This window comes from Grammomys surdaster, unplaced genomic scaffold, assembly GCF_004785775.1.
Source record: "Grammomys surdaster isolate TR1022 unplaced genomic scaffold, NIH_TR_1.0 125974, whole genome shotgun sequence".
Taxonomy (NCBI): domain Eukaryota; kingdom Metazoa; phylum Chordata; class Mammalia; order Rodentia; family Muridae; genus Grammomys; species Grammomys surdaster.
This window is the reverse complement of record NW_021620791.1, coordinates 3,849,230-3,869,078: the sequence shown is the minus strand read 5'-3', so window position 1 is coordinate 3,869,078 and position 19,849 is coordinate 3,849,230.

Sequence of the window (19,849 nt, the reverse complement as noted above, 5' to 3'; positions counted from 1 at the left end):
CACTCACATACTTACAACTAGTAAAATCAAGCCACCTAAGTAGTAAACTGATTGATTAGCTGAAGTATCTTGACATGAATATGGCTCACCGAAGGCCAGTCACATCTTGCTGGGAGTTTCATGGCTATCTCGAGCAAATAGACAATATTATTTTCATTCCCATGAACAGAAAATGGATGCTGTAATAGTCTCAGTGAGTAAGATGTGCCAATAGATGTGCCAATAGAGTAAGATGTGCCAGAATAAATTATCTGGGTTAGAATTGAACCAGGATATATGTTTCTGCCTTTGCCTCAGTTTCTCTGTCTCTGATTTTATTTTACTCTGTGTGTGTGTGTGTGTGTGTGTGTGTGTGTGTGTGTGTATGTGTTTTCTGAGGCCTGAAGAAGTTGTTATATTCCCTGGTGCTGGTGAGATGCCTAAAATGGGTACTGGGAACCTCACTAGAGCTTTCTGGGAGAGTGTGTTCTCCCTCTCCCCCTCTCCTCTTTTTCTTTTTATTTATTCTCTTAGACTATACATGCTGACCACAGTCTCCCTTCCCTCCACTCGCCCCAGCTCCCACCTCTACCCCTCCCATATACCCCAGATCCACTACTCCTCCATTTCTCTTCAGAAAAAAGCAGTCTTCCCAGTAATTTCAACCAAAGATGGCATAACAATGTACAATACAACCAGCCACAAGCCCTCATAACAAGTGGAGAAAGCAACTCAAGATGGGGAGGAAAGGGTGCCAAGAGCAGACAAAAGAGTCAGACACCCCCACTCCCACTACTACAGTATATATTCAGAGGGTCTGGTGTAGATCCTTGTAGACTCTGTGATTGCTGCTTCAGTCTCTGTGAACCTCTATGAGAATCTTGGTTGATTCTGTGTGCTATGTTGAGAGCAGGTCCCTTGCTATCCAGCCACCTCTCGAGCCTCAAGCCTAGATGACTTCATTCATTCCACTAAGACAAATGATGAGACAGAGAGAATGGGAAAAGAGAGCAGACTGTACAGGAAAGGGGGAGAGAGGTAAATATAGGTCGGTAAAATAACAATAAGGATGTCTGGGAAAGTCACAAGGCATCATACTATCTACTAGTCATAAAAGGTGAGGAAACAAAAACATATGTAAATACTTGTATAGACATGTATAATTTAATTTTAATAAAGCCTGCTCATTTGGATTCATGGTGTTCCTTCCAAGACCAAAAGACCACCTAACTAAAACCTTAATACTAGACATTTGAACTCTCTTTTGAATGGTTAGCCAGGGCTGTCCAAGAGACTTCCAAGACCAAAATAGACGTCTTTTGATCTGTTTCTTCATCTATCCTTATCTTATTTTCTGCTGTAGTAGTTTGAATAAAAAAACAATGTTTCTCAGAGGCCCATATATTTGAACACTTGCTTTTCAGTTGGTAGCACTATTTGGGAAGGATCGGGAACTTTTAGGAAGTGGAGGCTTGCTGGAAGTAGTATGTCACTGGATGGAAGTACGAAGCTGGCCTTCGAGAGTTAAGAGTTGTGATCTACTTCTGGTTTCACACTTTGATTTCTTGAGTACAGTTGACATGTGATCTGGCAGTTTATTGTTCCTTCAGTCTGGTGGCATGCTTTTCCCACCACCGTGAACATCTAGCCCTCCAGAATTGTAAGCCAAAACACATGTTTCCTTAAGTTGCCTTTGGCCATGGTTTTTATTACAGCAACAGAAAAGTAACTAAGACACTCAAAATCTTATTTAGCATCTATCCGGTTAGGAGGCTTGATACTGAACGAGGCAAAAATGAATAAAGCAGCCTTTACCTATGCAGAAGTCACTGAAGATGGCTTGCACATTTGGAGGTAATAGGAATGTACATAGTCTTTATTAAGCACCAGCCCCACTGAGCACAGCACATAAGGGTTAATAGATATAGACAAACACTTAACTGTAGGAAGTTGTAATAGGCAGATAAATCCCTGTCTAAGGATTCGCTGCCATCTTAGTAGCAGGAGAATAATTAACTACAATCTCAGCAGCCACCCCTTTCAGGAGGGTGGGGTTCTCCAAATCCCTGCTCAAAATCTTTACTCACTGATGCATGCCCCAGTCTCACTTGGATGTGATGAATGAAAGGTGGGTATGACACACCCAAATGGAATCTGCAAATCACTGATCCTTTAAAACCTACTTTTGTAAATACCAATAAAACAAGTCTCAACACTCATTCCTCAATTCACGGAATCTATTCAACCCAGCACCCTGGAGGAGGGAAGCTCCACTGGAAGAATGGTCTTCCACTCAGAGGTCTCACCAGAAACTAAAAGCTACCCTTCCTGCCCCTCCCCTTCTCCTGATGAGGAGTCAATTATTCTGTAATCCTTCTGGTTCCTGCCTTTGTCTGCCTTCACTCTATTTAAGCAACAGAATTGATTATGTTCTGCCAAAGGAATGATTCCACCCCAAAGTGCTACAGTCTGGAAGCAGAACTTCATAGGTATTCTGTAAATGTTTGTTCAATGAATAAATGAGTGGACAGATAAGGGAACAACAGCCAAGTTCAAGCTCTGGCTTTATCACTGCCCAACTTCAGGGCAGGTGTTTAATCTGTGTATTTCTCAGTTTCTTGCCTTTCTAAATTGTGAACAAATTATGTTAGCATATTTCAACTATATAAACCACATGTCATTCATTCTGCACCCACCCAAAAGGATGTATAAAGCATAGAACAGGAGAGCAAGATGTCCCACTCTGGCATCTGCATGTGCAAACACCCATGCTCACATGTATACTGTACACATACCCAAAGAAAGAAACAAGTACGTAGACTTATCACAGCCTCAGAGAATTCTTCTCTCTCCACCTTGTGTTTCCCTGAGGCAGGGGAAATAGTATGTCAAGAAGTCAACCCACAGAATATTGTTGTTTCTGTCTGCTTTTGACTTTCCATTTCTTCCAATTTCCCATGCTCCTGTCTGAAGGACAAAGCAGAAATTTCATTTAAAGACATACACCCCCATTTCTCTTCCATACTACCTTATAAATATCTTCCTACTGACTTCCCCTCACAATCACAATCCTGTTACCATTCATATATTATTATTATTTTATAAACATGGAGATAGAAGTGTACATACTACTCTTGCAACTCAATCACCAACTAAAGTATCTAATAGACAGCTGAGCAAGTTAGTATTTACTGAATAACATCGGTGGTGGATGGCATATGCTCACTTCTTTCGAAAACTGTCTCTACAAAAGACACTCCTGGGAACAAGGGTAGCGGGGTATGGCAAGCAAGTGTTCTCTCTCCTGTCCAGTCTACAGATTCTGTTTGCTGGGAAAGAATTTGTCTCTGATGAAACTACATGTGGTGTCCTGTAGTGGCTCATAAATTCTACTTGACAGAAACAGCTGGGCGACCTGTGTAAGAATTGGAGTCTATTGAGTAGTTCTTTTTTTTTTGCGGGGGGGGGGGGGGGGGGAATAGAGAAAAAATGTAGTGTATTTTCATCCCCTCTTTCCTCTTTATTTCTTTTTACCTTAATTTCTTTCTTGCCCCAACTACCCAACCATTTGTTCAACACTGTTCTTTTCTTTTTATTTATTCTTCTCTCACATATTACATCCTGACTAAAGTTTTCCCTTCCTCACCTCCCTCAGTATCTCTTCCCCACCCTCTTTCCTCCTGGATCCCCCACCCTTTACCTCCTGTCAGAAAAGAACAGTACTTCCAGAAACATCAACCAACTACTGTGTACCAAACTACAATAAGACTAGGCATATATTCTCACATCAGTGCTGGATGAGGTGACTCAGAAGGAGGAAAAAGTGTCCCAAAAGCAGGTGAAAAAGCCAGGGACAGCCCCTACTCCCACTATTAGGAATCCCACAAGGGCAATGACCTTCACAACCATAACATATATGCAGAGGACCTAGGTCAGACCCACACAGGCTCCCTGATCTCTGTAAGTCCACTTGAGTCCCGGTAAGTTGATTATGTGAGCCCTGTTTTTGTGGTGCCCTTGGCCCCTCTGGCTCCTCAAATCTTTCTTCCCCTTCCTTTGCAGGATTCTCTGAGCTCCATGTGATATTTGGCTTTGGGACTCTGTATCTGTTCCCATCAGTAGCTGGATGAAGTCTTTTTTTTTTCCAGATGATAATTAAGCAAGACTGCTATCCCAGGATGTCCTGCAGGCAGGACAAACGTAATGTCAGAGGTCTTGTGGCTGGGTTGATGTCTCAATTCCTCCCCCTGAGGCACTGACTGGTTACAGAAGATGCCTGATTCATGTTAGGAGACAGAATATTAAAACTGGAGTCTGGAGAATTGAGTTGGGACGATAGAGCCTTTCCACCCAACTAGTACCTGGGTTTAGCTACTCATTTTTTAAAAATCGCTTTCAGGACTCTATCTGCACCATGTCACAATGTACTTCTCAGGGCTATCCAGAGAATATGATTAAATACCATGTGTTAACCTGAACTATATATAGTAGATTCTCAATAAATGTTACTTAAATCTGAGAGTGGGAGAGGCAGAAAGGCCAAGGCTCTTGGAGCAGTTCAAGATGGAGAGGGGCCCATGAAGAACTTGGATGTGACTAAATGTGATTCATTTATTGTGTTATATTTGTCAGGCTGTGACAATGAAGAAAGACACACTAGCTTGTAGATTTTATTTCCCAAGGGCATGGAGAAATCCTTCTTGGGCAGTTGTTATCCAACACAAAAGGTAATAGTGCTAAGTTTAGAGACATCATGATCAAAGAAATGTAGATTGTCATTCAAGAAACTTTAGGGAGCACTAAAGGTCACTCCTAAGAATACCACTAAAGGGCACTTCTCAGGCTCTAAAATAGGGCAGAAAGGAACCGCTAGTCCAGGCTGGCTTGCAGAGCAACAGAGCAGCATCAGGTAACAGTGTGCAGAGGAAAGCCTGTTCCTGTCTGAGTGCTCTCACAGGGAGCCATGAGGCTAGCTGTCATTCTGTGCTTCACTAGATGTAGACCAAATCATTTGTGTGTGTGTGTGTGTGTGTGTGTGCACGCGTGCTTCTTATGTGCAACTATGAAAGGAACATATCTTATGAATCATAGTTAGTCCTCCTGGTTTTATCCACTGGCTTTCCTGTGACTATTCTGGGGCATGGTTCTAACTTTCCTGGATGTAAATAATTTATCTTTCGTAACATTTTTTCCAGTTCTTGTACAGTTCAGACTAATGCTTGGAAGACACTGAAGATACTGAATCAAAGTAGTCTTAATGGAATTGGCTTTGGGCCAGATGCTTCTAAATCGAGCTTGTGCACTCTCGTGGCATAGTTTCAGTGTGTTGGGAGTCATTCATGTTTGTTAGTAAACATGGAGAACAAGCTGAAATCTCCAGGAAAAAAAAGATGAAAAGGGGAAAAGCAACTTTAAATAGAAATGTGCAGTAATGCTAAAATGAACCTCACCATGTTAAAGAAGATGGTGTTGGATTTGGATAGATTTTAAGACACAATGCATGAACTCAAGATCCTACCTCTTCTTGATCTTTCCTGGGTTCCTCGACACACTGTTCCTTAGATTATGATCCACAGTGAGCCAGATGAGGGTGAGGAGTCTTGTTTAGCACAGAATACAGTATCTATTACAAAGAATGTGCTAGCTGAATATATAATAGAATATTTTTTGATTATTCATATACTCTTCTTTCTTCAAATGAGTGTAAGCTCCTGGAGGAAGCTTCTTTGTTGCCTTTGGAGCTCTGGAGGCTGGCACAGAGTCTGTCCTTGCTATGTGTTCATTTCATGTACAGTCCAGCAATTCACTTTTGCATTTCTATTAATAAAGCCAGCCACAAGGTCATGGAGACCTATGATCAGATCTTACCTCTGATGTTCATCATTTAGAGCCATTATCATGTCTATAAAATCAAGATTATAATTATTAATTTATAGGATAGATGACAAATATCAATGAAATGTTTTATATATGATATTGACATGGAAAATCTTCAATAAGTGGTAATCCTTTTTTTCATTATTATTAGTTTCATTAATTTATTTCTAGACAATTATTTATGTGAAGTGAAACAGGACTTGAAAAGACTTGTGAGTATGTGTGTGTGTGTATGCACGCATGTGTGTGTTTTAATGTTTATGTGTATGTGGCATGCATGCATATGAATGCCAGAGGATATTGGTGCATGCTGTTTCTCAGGCATCAGCTACATTATTTGTGGAAATAGTCTCTTATTGACCTGGGTCTTATCCACTTGACTAAGTCAATTAAGCTAGCTGACTAGTAAGCTTCTAGGATCTACCTGGCCCCATGTCCCTAACACTGGTATTGTAAGTGCACTCCACTAGGCCAGCATTTTTTAGGTGTGGCTTCTAAGGCTTGAGCTCCGATTCTCATACTTGAAATTCAAGCATTTTGCTGTCTGAGTATCCTCCCCAATCCAAGCCCTTAAAGGTTTAGATTTGTTGTTAGTCCAAAGTTTTAGCTTTGTCATTGAAGAATAATAATCGATAAAGAATAATTTATCGATATATCTCTTTGTGAGAACATTCACTAATGCCTCTGAGATTTAATTTTTACATCAATAAGATGGGTACAATACTTACATCTGGTCTCTCTCTACTGGTGCTCTGGGAAGAGTGAGATAATGTCTGGAAGGAGACCTGAGACTTAGAGATGAAAGGGACTGTATAAGTTCATAGACTGGAGGTTCTGTGCTATTATAATTCACTGGCTTGTTAGTCTGTTAGTGCAGGAGCCTGCCTGGCCCACAGACTCAATCACCAACTCTGTCTCCTTCCTGAAGCCCTTTTGAAACAGTTTGAACGTACCTGAAGGAGGGTGTTGCCTAGTTTTGGCTTTCTTTCCTCCCCAGCATGGTTTTAGTTGTTTGCTCTGAGACCAAAGGTAACTTTTTGGAGAGATAGGGGAATGACAAATGAATCATGGGAACAATCACTCATGGACCTCAGGTCAGGGTTTAAGTATTGTCTAGTTCTCACAAACATTAGGCAGGTCACTGACCCTCTCTAGGTCTGAGGTGAACATAACAAAGGCAGACTGGATCATCACCAAGCTACTAACCTGCTTTCGAGTGTGGACTAGCTGCCTGCTGGAGAACATGTAGATATTTGAACCCAACAGAAGAGTTTAACAGCAGAAAACAAACAGGAGTGAATTTATTCAGTTGAAGGTAGGGTGTTATATGGACTAGAGGAATGGAGATTAGAAAAGCAATCAGATTAGTCATGGACCAGGAACCATGAGAAAAGCTGAGGGCTGGAGTGGATCAGACTTGAGCTTGTCTTCTAAGAATCAATATGTTCCACAAAAAACAACATCAGAATTAAGACTATACTGACCAAGTTTAAATCCTTGCCTCACTATTAAACAATCCTGACATCAGGAAACTCACTCTACCTTCAGATCCTCATTTTTGTTTTCTGTAGAATATACTGATGAAAATATCTTATTGGATTGTTCCGAGGGCTGAGTAGTATAACACATGACAGTATTGTACGCATTCATTATTCATGGATTCCATTTTCATGAACTTACCCTAATTGCTTAAAAGTACTTGTAAACTCAAATTCATTCTCATGTGTCTTTTTCAGTCATTCATAGACATGCATAAAATGTCAGGTATTTGAGTCAGTCCCTGCACACACATTCCTAGCCAAGGTAGAATGAGTTGACATGCCACTTTTGTATTCATATCAATCTTCAGCTTCTTTAGTGTCATGGTTCTACTTTTTATGCTTTCATTAGTGATTTTCTTCCTGTTTTAAATGAACTTTTAGCACATTATAATGTGTTCCCAAGTACAAGAAGGTTATGGTGTGCCTTATGTAAAATCTGTACATATCAAATGAGGTTTCTATTGTGTTGGTCATTAGTTAAGTTTAAACAAATCAGGAATATGTATTAAATAAGGCATCTTTAAATAGAAACATATAAAATAAAGCTTCATGTAACTATAGATGAAAAATAAAGACCTAGAAAAATGAAGACAATATGTAGAAAATATATATTTATTTGTTTCCTGGTTTGATATTAGGGTCAAGGTAAGAAACTGGATTAGATTCTATGTGACAAGCCCTTACTCATCTTCTTCTATTCCAAAAGTACTGTGATTTCAGTGGGAAATGCCACACACACACACACACACACACACACACACACACACACACACACGCACAGAGAGAGACAGAGATGGAGAGACAGAGACAGACAGAGAGGCAGAGACAGAGACAGACAAAGGGAGTATAGATCCTTTGAAAGAATAATGGCTCTATGGTGAGCTTAGAGGGAGGCTAGAGATAATACATGATAGAGTTGAAAGACAATCAGTTTTGTCTCTACAAAAACCATAAGCTGCTGATCTGAGATCTTGAGCAAAGCATGTAATTTCCTGGAGGCCCCAAGTTCTTCATTGCAGAACAGGATCCACCTTAAACCATTACCATGAAGATCAGAGATAGTGAGGGCAAGTACGGGGTACATATGGGGCATTAGATAGTTGTTATAATTTGAGTATGACTATGACTTTAGATTGCACAGTTTGGGTGACTGGTGCAGCTGAAGTGAAAACTCTGTATAGAGTTGCAGTCATTTGGGGCATTTTCCATTAAAACAGCAACAACAACAACAACAACAACATGCACAGGTAGTGAGAGGATTTCTAAGTTTAGAGGTCTCTCTTCTAGCATAAGATGAGCTGGTAAGAAGAAACCCCTGATGGCATAACCTAAAGTACAAAGGACAAGATAGAACATCTTGCATAAATAACTTCTCTCCCTTTCCCATGGTAGGGTCGATCCTCTGCAGACTGTGTATTACAAGGCACTTAAAGTAACCTTCAAGGAAGCTCAAAGGCAGTCTGGCTTTAAAATCTTTATGAAGGTGTTGTTTTTATGTTTATTCTTTTATTCTCCTTCCTTCCCTTTAATTTGATGTGAAAGGAGCAAGGGGACTATGATTCCAATTTCCTCTGCTTGCAAAACAGAGACACAAGAATGTCTTTATGACCAGGGGTAAGAAATTGTCTGGAAAAAGACACTGGCTACTTTTTATAGTGGCAGAGAACATTTTTTTCCTTTGCCGTTGATGAAGTTATTAAATCTTTGTGTGAGTGAGTGTGTGTGTGTGTGTGTGTGTTTTCATGCAATTCACACTAGTATGTTTTATTATTTTAGCAGCCTGAGTGATTTCACCCCCAAAAAAGATGATGGGTGACAACAAGTGAATGAAGCCTAAAAAATGTAAACACATCTCTTTCAGATCCCAGATGTGCTGTGAACAGTTGCTGTTGATTATCACCAGACAGTGCGGACAGAGACACTTCAGTGGATTTGCAGAGGGAAAAAAAGGTGGGGAGAGAGAATGTTTCATAGAACACTAGTAGTATTTCCGGTTCCTGAAAACGCTAGAGAGCCACACCTGGAGACTCCTTGGATGAAAGTCACAGCCAAATGGCACTCATTTCACACCACTGAGGACCGTGACCGCAACTCAGATCTAGATCAGATCTAGAAATCTCACTTCTGCTGTTTCCAGCAATCAGCTGCTGTCATTATTTCTAACCCCAAACTGACTTTCTTCCAGTTATTGTTCTCTCAGACAGCACTGTTCTTAGTGGATTTCCCTCTCCTGTTCATGGTGGTGCTAATGTCAACACCAAGCATTGCAAAGGATGATGGGAAAGCTAGTCTCCTTTTCTACATTAAAGATAATGGGAAACTTTTCAGGTGTGAGAAGAAAGATGTTCAAAATGTTCCAATCAGCCAGAAAACTCTAACTGGCTATTAAAGGTATTTAATCCTTGGCACCGGGAAGATAAATTTGCTTATATCTATATTCTCTCTCTCTCTCTCTCTCTCTCTCTCTCTCTCTCTCTCTCTCTCTCTCTCTCTCTCTAACTATATCTATATTTATATATCTATCTGCTGCTTGGATTTAGACATTAGACTCTAACTGTATACCATGGTTTCTCAAGCTAAGCAGTCATTAAAGCTGTAATCAGAGAATTCATGGCTATGCAGAGCTATCCAATGTATTGCAGACTATCTGACAGCATCTCTGGTTTGACTATGAAATAACAGTGCCTCTACCCCCTTTGTGATACCAGTAATATTTTTATATATCAGCAAATATCACATGGAGAGAGATAAATCAGCCTGTTTGGGGACTGCTGTTATATATTATGTTTTATGCTGTGTGAGAACAGGTATGTGTGTTCTCTCACATAAATAGAAAGAATCTTAGCAAAATTTTATTAATCCAGATATTGATGGGCTATGAACAATAGGTCTGAGGGGGAGGGACTTCTCCGACATTCATTTGGTTATGAAATTTTCAAGCCTAAGATCTTTTCCGTTGTTTTCATAACTCCATTCATAATGTCTTCTACACAGTGATGTTTAACCAATCTTTGATGAATGAATGGAAAAATAAAACAAATTCAACTTTATTCTTTATGATAGTTTCAGCTCAGGCATTGTACATTTTTATCTGCAGAAACAGATCCCTCTAGGCATAAGGGCTATGTTGGCTCAAGGCTAGCAAGAGTCAGATATGAAATCTCAGATGTTGAAACCACCCACATGCTGTACATTCAGCTGTACAAGGTATTTAGCAGTAGGGATGCTCTGTCCTAATTCCCTATCAAATGGCCATAGGGAGCATCATGATGCATCCTTTAGCTGATCTTGGGCCTTCTTGGTTAAATGGGATGCTGGGCATTTCCAGTCCAACAAAGACTCTCAAAGTGCTCTTTCTATTGTTTACGTTCAACTGAGTTGATTTTTTTTGGAAAAAAAATTTTAAATTGTGCTTGCTTCAGTAACTGTCCTGATCACTGTCACTGACTGGCAGGACCTGTTTGTGTGTGGTGCTGACTATGTTACTCAGGACCACTGCAGTAGTATGGAACATGATGCCGCTGACTTCCTTCATGGTTTATGGTTTCCAGGTTGTTCATTATGTTTGGAACCATGAGGAATAATCTCAAAGTAAGAAAGGGAATGTCACACAACAGTTAAAAACGGCATCCAGGAGAAACTGAAATGCTTATTTTTCTCAAGAATATATTTTGTACTTAAGAATTGAGAAGCACCTCTAAGGATTTCATGTGAAGACTCATAAAGTTAATATAGCATCATTAAGAAGACAAGAAACATTTCTTTTTTGTTAGCTCATGATTCATGCAAAATCTGTTGGGCTGTACTTGCACCAAAAACTTCATTCTTCAGGTTCCTTATGTAGTGAACAAAGATAACCATAGCACTAATTTGACAGCGTTACTGGGGGTATCACAAGAGTTCACATAGATAAAAAGCAGAGAGAAGCTCATGGCAGCTCACAAAGATGATGGCAGAGTTTGCTCCCATTATTAATCCTTGATTTTTTGATACAAGGTAAAACTCCAGACACTCTAGTACTTTGTAATGTTTTGCTTGATTGTGGATTGGGAGAACCAATGCAAACATATGACATTAGATGGCTTTTAAAAAACACTGCCTCAGATGTTGGAAAATAAGATATTAATGAGATTTCAGCCAAGAGAAGCTTCCCGTTGCTTTGCGATATCTACACCAGAACCCAAAAATACATTGAGGGGTAAGTGAGGAGCTAGGTGGGAAAGATGTTTCAGGATAAAATCTATCACCTCTCTTATCAGAGTACACCAGGGCTTTGAGTACTTTGTGGCAGGTGGGGGGATGTGCAGGATAATGTTAATTTCAGAGATCTTCTGGTATTTTAATGTGTATATTCTAATTTTTAATGACCATACATAGTTCAAAAGGATAATTAATCAGTGATAATTATTTAATCGCATAATACTCATGGAGGAGCAGAGACACAAAAAGACTAAGATCACACAGCCAGAGAGTGTCAAAAGTGTGATTCTACACTAGACTGGGCTAACTTCAATAATCCAAATCAAGGCTTTTCCATGAGCAGCAAGCGGGGGTGGGATGGGGTGGGAGGGGCAGGGAGTAAGCTCTAAGCAACAGTCATCTCTAGATGTTTGACATACAGTCTGTAACTACATCTCTCTAATCAAAGATGGGCAGAGTAGACCCTGCAGGAGATCATACAGAGGTTCTTGGGAATCCCTCTACCTGGAAAGTCGGTAATATCAGAGCAGTCATTCTCAAGCTTCCTAATGCTGTGACCCTTTAATATAGTTCTCATGTTGGGGATAGACCCAACTTTAAAGCATTTTAGTAGCGACTTCATAACTGTTATTTTGCTATTGTTATGAAACATAATGTAAATGTTTAATATGTGGGGTATGTGATATTTTTGGGGAGACTATAAGCTCTCAGGGAGAGGTTAGACAAGAGAAAGCAGAGATGACCAACCACTGTAGATGATGTAGCCATCTTAGCTATTAGATTTGTATGCCTTCCTTTAGTTTCTTCATGGTTGGATGTGGACACCATCACAATACTGTCTAAAAAATGTGGTTCTTTAATTACTAACTTGCTCTCAGTATACTCCCTTTGCCAAATTCTGTATGAAGATACACTGACATATGTAAAATAGATCATTCTAACTCTCTTTTGCAATTTTCTTTTTTAAAGGAGCAATTTAGAAATCTGTCTTCTACAAAATTCTGTGTGGTAGGGACTGGGAAAAGAAACTGACTGGACTGTTATATCAAAAAGTAGTTTTCCCACCTAACTTGTGAACATGACCAAGGCCTCAGCGGGAGGGGATTCAAGTGTTCCCCACCTCTATGCCATCTACTCACAGGGCCATTCCCTTTGTCTTCTTTTTCTTACTATTGCATGTTCTTTTCAGCTGTAATTGAAAGACTAGATCACAATATACTTGGTAAAATTGTTTTTTTCCCATCGACTCATATATACTTTTGAGCAATGTAACTTTTGAATAAAAAAGTTAAGAGAAAATTCATACAAATATAAACAACAAAATATAAATGAGTCATATTCTCATTATGGAGAAATAATTAGTGCTAGGGTTTGGATGGGTAGAATATTCTGATGTCTTAGTGCCTTTTTTGATGCCATCACTATAATCCAGGGATCTCTGCAGTCTAGTCTTGACTATCATTATGTTAAACACTCTCTACTTCATTAGAAACATATAATTATTAGGTAAAATGGGAGCTTTAGACATAATCTTCAACAATTGTTAAGTGTAATTCTATTCAAAATCCAGGATGATATTTTCTGAACATTTCTTCTCATTATTATAGTATTAAAAATATTATAAACATACACCCATAGCATTTATTTATTTATTTATTTATTTATTGAATGTGTGCACATGCACACATTATGTATGTGTGTGTATGTTCCATTGTAAACAGAAGAGAAAAAGAGATCCCCTGAAACTGTTATTAAAGCTATTTGTAGTCCTAGGTGGGTGCTGGAGAGCAAACTCCACTCCTCTGAAAGAGCATCAGATGCTCTTAAACACTATACCATCTCTCCACCCCTACACATGAACTTCTAAAATTTCTATTTATCCCAGACCAGCCATATCTCCATCATATCATATTCTATGTATAGCCTTTATTCCTCTCTTCTAATCTTTTTGTAACATTCCTTTTAATTTTTTCTCTTATTTGTCATTACTTGGACACACAGTAACAGAGAGGGATTGGAAACCATACTCGGCAAGAAAGAAACTCATTTAAATGTTCACCACCTTTCCGTTTCTGTAATTCCTCACTCACTGTCCTGATCCCGCCTTATAGAAATACAGTTGGTAAGAATCAGCTTTCCTTTGGAGGATAATTGACAGGAAAGAAGAGACTGCAATAAAAATGACAGAGAAGGAGTTAGCAAAGACAAAATGTTTTTTAGAAAATGTCAGCAACAGAAGTAAGCTTGAAATCCTATCATATATTTGAATGAATCTCATTTACTGTTATCAGAAGTATTTTCTTTAGTGCTTCAAGTGCATGGTGTTCCTGTTTGTATAGTATGCTAGTATATGTACACCATAAAAGATTTAAATATAGTTCTTTTGTTGCACATCTAAATCCATAGGAGTTTTATGTTGATGTTGGTATTGTATGATATGGGTCCTTGACAATATTTTGTATAATTTTAACAAATTTTTTTCTTAAAAATGGCCATGGAAGGGTGTTGAATCATTTTGATAACTTCTCTTTTTTTCTAGCATTTTGATGTTGAGCTAATGTTTTCTCTCATCTATATGTTAAATTCAAGAAGAAAGCGAACCTGAATTTCTCAGTTTTTTTCCCTCATAAAAGAGATAATCATGTACTTTCTGTTTGCAGTTGTAGTCTGGGGATATACCTCAGTCTACTGCCTTAAGCTACATACTAAATGAAAACAGGAAAGAAGAAACCAGCCTTGTAAAACGAATATGTTTTCACAAGTTGGCAGTCTACTTTAAGACCAGAAATTTCTCCATAATTACAAAAAAACACATGGATTTCAGAAGAGCTTGACCTTTTTTTTTTTTTTTGAGTCTTGGACACATAACAAATATAATTATGTTGCCTTAAAAGTTTGGTAAGTTCGACAACCTCTTGAATATTCTTCACATGGGAAGAGAGTGCATTTAACTGGGTGGTGGATTTTTACAGGAGGAAAAAAGAGGGGGAGGAAACCAGAAGGAAGAGGATGTGGGTTTTTGTTGCCTTAAAATTCAGCTGAAATCTGCAGGAAACTCAAGCAAAGAAATAATGAAGTCTTGAAGTGATCTTTGAAAGAAACAAACAACCCTGGGGTCCTGTAAAATTTCCGTCTCCTCTGATAGATGAGATGAATCCTGTGAACTAATGCTGGGGTCTTTGCATTCTTCGATCTCTCCTTTGTGATTACTTTCAAACATCATTTATTGCTTACCTATCCAACTTTAGGGTTATTGACAGGGTCTTATATGTCAGGCTCTAATTTTGTTTCTGAGCATCATAGGTATGAACACGTTAGGGAAAGTTTCACTATTTATGCAGCCTCTGCATGTATAATGAGGGAACTTTACCCATTGATTGAAAAAGAATTAAACTAAAGAAGCAGACTGATGGGTTAGGAATGATGTTGGACAGGGAAGGGTCTCTGAGAGAGGGAGGGATTCAGAAAATGGGAGACTGAAGAATGGAGCCAGTTCTTGATGATCTGAATGGAGACTCTTGGCTGAGGGACCAAGAAGAGAAACATTTTTGGAGATGGTGTCTTAGTAGTCTATTCTTGCATAACACATTATTTTAAGACATTCATTGTCTTGCAGTTTCTTGAGGTCAAAAATGCCAGCACATCTTAGCTGGAAGCTCTGGGTCAGGGTTTCTTTGAAGCTGGACTGAAGATATTGGCTGGGGTCTTTCTAGAGTTTAAATTCCTACGAGCTTAAAAAGGCTAGATGTTACTATGCATACAAAGGTACAGAGGCAGAGCTAGAAAGGCTTGAACCTTCTGAGTGTTACAGTAAGGGTATAGGGTGTGGTGTATGGGGAACCTACTGAGTGTTACAGGAGGTATATGGGAGAAACTGCAATATAATAGATGTCTTAAATAATGTATTATGAAACACTAGGGTACCAACATACCACCTCCAAACAGTTTCTCTTCTTGTTCGCTCTTCTAGGAGCTTTCTTTTCATTCAGATCTTGAAGAACTGGCTCCATCCTTCAGTCTCTGAGTTTCTTCAGCATCCCTCCCTATCTCAGACATCCTCATCCCTCATCAAAAAGAAGAGGGGAAGAAAGACCATGAGGATTGGGCAGGTCAAGGAAAGTTTTACAGAAACTTACTGATTGGAGTTTGATAAAGAAATCACTGCGTTGGTTCAAATTTTAATCAGACCATCAATTTAGGCTGCCACAGCCATGAGTATTAGGCAGGAAAGATTAACAGTTGGGAACAAGTTAGGGTCCATTTTCACTGTTCATTTGACAGTGGGGCTGGCTTATACACAGGAGGAAATCTACCCATGAAACAAGGAGGACAGACTGGATTGTACTTTGAAGTAAAATGAATAGGAGTTGTTGTTAGCTTAGATGTAAGTGATAAGAACAAAGCAAACAAAAGTGTCTATTAGAATATGCAGACTTATTTTTCTTGTGCTTTGCACTTATTGAAGAGCTTGAAGTAGGAGAGCTGCAAGAACTCCTAGGCATTCTATAACCAATATCTTGCCATGTAGGTAAAGATGCTGAGTAGAAGCCTTGACACCTTTCTAGTCCTCAGCCTCCTCTTCTGTAACATAGAAGGCTAGGCTAGACTGGATGTTAAAGAGAATAGGGAAATGATGTGATTCAATTATATTAAAAATAAAAGAGAAGAAGACATGCCTTGAATGAAGTCAGACATTGGACTGCACTGACTTGAGCCCTTGTCCATATTTTGAGTGAAGCAAGGTGGATAAAATGTAATAAGAGTTTAGAGTGACTGGTAAATAAAAAGGTTATGAGACCACACCATGAGTGATGGGCCAAGTTGACTTTGAAATCATTTATAGGATAAATATTATAGTTCATCTGCTGGTTGAAAGCTAATGGACACACATTTTCTACGTATTGTTAAATTAAGGGAGAATGCCAATACTAATAAAAACACAAACTTTTATAGAGTACACACATATCTCTTTCCACACATTGGATACCTGGAGAAAAACAGTTGAGTCACTGATAAATCTGTCCCCTCCATCCCAGAGATGCTCTCCATTTTTTTAATGAATGGCACTTGTCTTCTAATTACTCAGGTAGAATTCACTGTGAAATCCAATTGGTCCTATTTCATGATAAAGTCCATTTCCTGACACTTTATCCAATGCAACAATACCCACCCTCTTCCTAATTCCATCCTCTTTTGTTGTATAAGCAAAACAGCCTCCCTGTTGGCCTCTATCCCTGATCCCTTCAGGGTAGTCCAACAAAGAAGCTCTGGTTTCTCTTGCCAAATTAAAGGGAGATTATGATAGACTTTTACCAAAAGCATAGACTGGCTGATCATTATGCATAGAGATATTGCATGATTTGTGAGCCATTCTCTGTATCTACAAGGAACTCTCTGATTTTTCTTTTCTACTGTTTTTTTCCTCCCTCCCTTGTATCAGAGCAGCTCTGATGGCCTCCTTGCTCTTGAAATAACAAAACCTTCCCAACTTCTGCCTCTGTCCTCTGTACTTGCTGTTCACTCTTGCCTAGGAAGTTCTGCAGGCATCTCAAGACTGTTTGGTGTCTTCACTGACTTCACTTTCTTCTAATCTTCTCTGGTCACTCAGCTTTGAAATGAGCTCCTCCTTCCAGCACTCCTCATCTTTTCTTTATTGTAGTCTTTGCACTCATTATTTTAAAATATAGTTTACTTTCTGTCTTTCCTTAACGAGGGCAGAGATTTTTATTTTGATCACTTCTGTATTTTTAGAGCTTCATATACAGCAGATGCTGAATAAATAACAGCAGAGTGAATAAATAATCTTGCCAATCAACAGATGTAAAAATAATATGCAGAGAAAATTATAATTTTGCCTGAGGCCATGGAATTAAAATTTGAGCCCAAATTTCTGAGACTGGAGAGGAGCCCCTAAGGTTATGTATCCTTGAACTTCTTTCATGTGCTCTAGGAAATGTCTCAATTTTTTTCTTCATAAGAAATTATGGAATATTAACTCCATAATGTACTAAGAGAATTCAATAAGAAAATACATATGAAAGTGTTTTGTAGGGCATCACTGATGGACAATATGGGAAATGCTGCTCCTACTAGGAATATCATATGGGTTACACAGAAACCCTTAACTTATTATGTCCCAATAAGAATAGTAGTCAGTCCTTGGTTAACAAAGAGATTAAAACTGGACTAGGCCAATAAGAAAGCCTAGTTCTTACTGGTTCCTTATGTTTAGATAGCTAGACTTAGTCAGGCCTTGCTCCCTCATTTCTAAACCAACATAGCTGACTCCACTGAGAAGGTAGCAGTGTTTTTTAAATTTGTCATCTCTGAGGTCAAATACTTAAAAGAGTCAACTCCCAATCCTTGTTTCTAAAGCCTCATGACTGTTGGCAACAACCTCCCCAAACCATACTGCTAGTTGGGGGAAGGCAAGCATTGAAGTATACCAGCCTGTGGGGTTTGGTGTATCTCACATTAACAAGGCTTTTCATAAAATACCCATGAGAGGCCTGTGGTAGGTATTTTGCTTCTGTCTTAACAAGTGACATTTGTCCTCTTTTGAGCACACTAGAAAGTAGTTCTGTGAATCTCTTGTGTCTTCATTAGCAACCCTGAGTACCTTAGGGAGCAGGCAGGTCAGTGTCCTATTAGCTTTACATCATCTCCTAGTTCGTAGGACTCGGCTGAAAGAGTGACATTGATGACATTTCTCCTGTCTTTCTTCCAAGTGAGTTTTATCATTTACAATAATTTCCCCATCAAAATCATTCTATAGAGGCAATGTTTTTATCCTTAGAATATAAGACTATCTTGTAACAGATCTCTTACCCCACAGAAAATCTTATAAAATTTTAGTCTTTTACAATTCTCTGGCAACTCTTTTAGTCAGAATTCTCCCCATTTAAAGCGGCATAAATAAAGAGTTGTAAAGGACTGCATAAAATGCCATCCAAGAGAGAACTCACAGCAATAATAAAAAACAACGACTGCCTAGCAAAGTTGTAAGGCAAGGCTGTTTCTCCTGGAAATGGAAATGATATTTTCCTGAGCACCAGAAGAGATGAAAAACTCATGGTAATGAGTGAAGCAGAAAACCAGTAATGGGATTTGGGTCATTGACATTCAGACTGGGCCCTGGGAATGAGAACATTGGCACACAGGCTGCCTCGGGCTACCTGCCTCACTGCTTCTTAAGATGCATGAGATCCACTGAAGGCCAAGGACACAGTAGAAAATACTGTGAATGTGTCTTGAAGACAGGACCAGCAGGAGCAGATTGGAGAGACAGATTCTCCCTGCAGGACTCTGAGCACTGGGTTAGGCTCAGGCTAGACAGGAAAGGAGCAGACAGCTCCCTATACTTTGACCAGTATTACAAAGGGAGGGGGGCAAGGAATAGAACAAAGCTCAAGATATAGGGGAAGGGGACGGTACTACTCAGAGTTCAGGAGTCCCCTGTGGGCTTGTGAGAGAGTACATCTTCATTTTCCTAATCAATAAATCCTCATAAGTAGTTCTTATTGCAGAGAATTTTTATCTTGGCTTTGTCTATAAGTTTCTTTTCTTTTTTCTTTTCTATCAATTCTTTCTACATCCACTTCTCTCTCTCTCTCTCTCTCTCTCTCTCTCTCTCTCCCTCTCCCTCTCCCTCTCCCTCTCCCTCTCCCTCTCCCTCTCCCTCTGTCTCTGTCTCTGTCTCTGTCTCTGTCTCTATCTCTATCTCTATCTCTCTTTGTTTTGGTATCTTTTTATTGCTTAAGCATATACTACTATGAAAATATATTAAATATTTTAATAGAACAGATATTATAGGTAATTCTGCTCAATATTTTAGTAACTCAGGAAGGAACAGATACAGAATGGAGAAGTGACATGGTCTATTTAAGGTATTTTTCCCTTCTTATCCTGCATCAGACAGTGGGTTTAGTTAGAGAATTTAATTTCTTTGGGAAGGTTTGGAAAACCCAGTGAGTTAGAACCTACCACAATTGGTAAGGTGTGAGCCTATTAGAGGATGGAACAAAGCCAAGGCTCTAATTTGGCAGAGACTAAATGAATCAAAGTGAGGACAAATGAAATGAAAGACTGTTCAGAAACTCTTTGTCCTAAATCTGGTATCCAACTCTCCACTATCTCAAGTGTCTCAAGCTGGATCTAGTCACTGGTATCTTTTTCTTGAATTATGTCCACAGCCTGTATAAATCTTCTCCCATCCCTTGTTATTATTAGATCCTATTTTATTTCTTTCACTG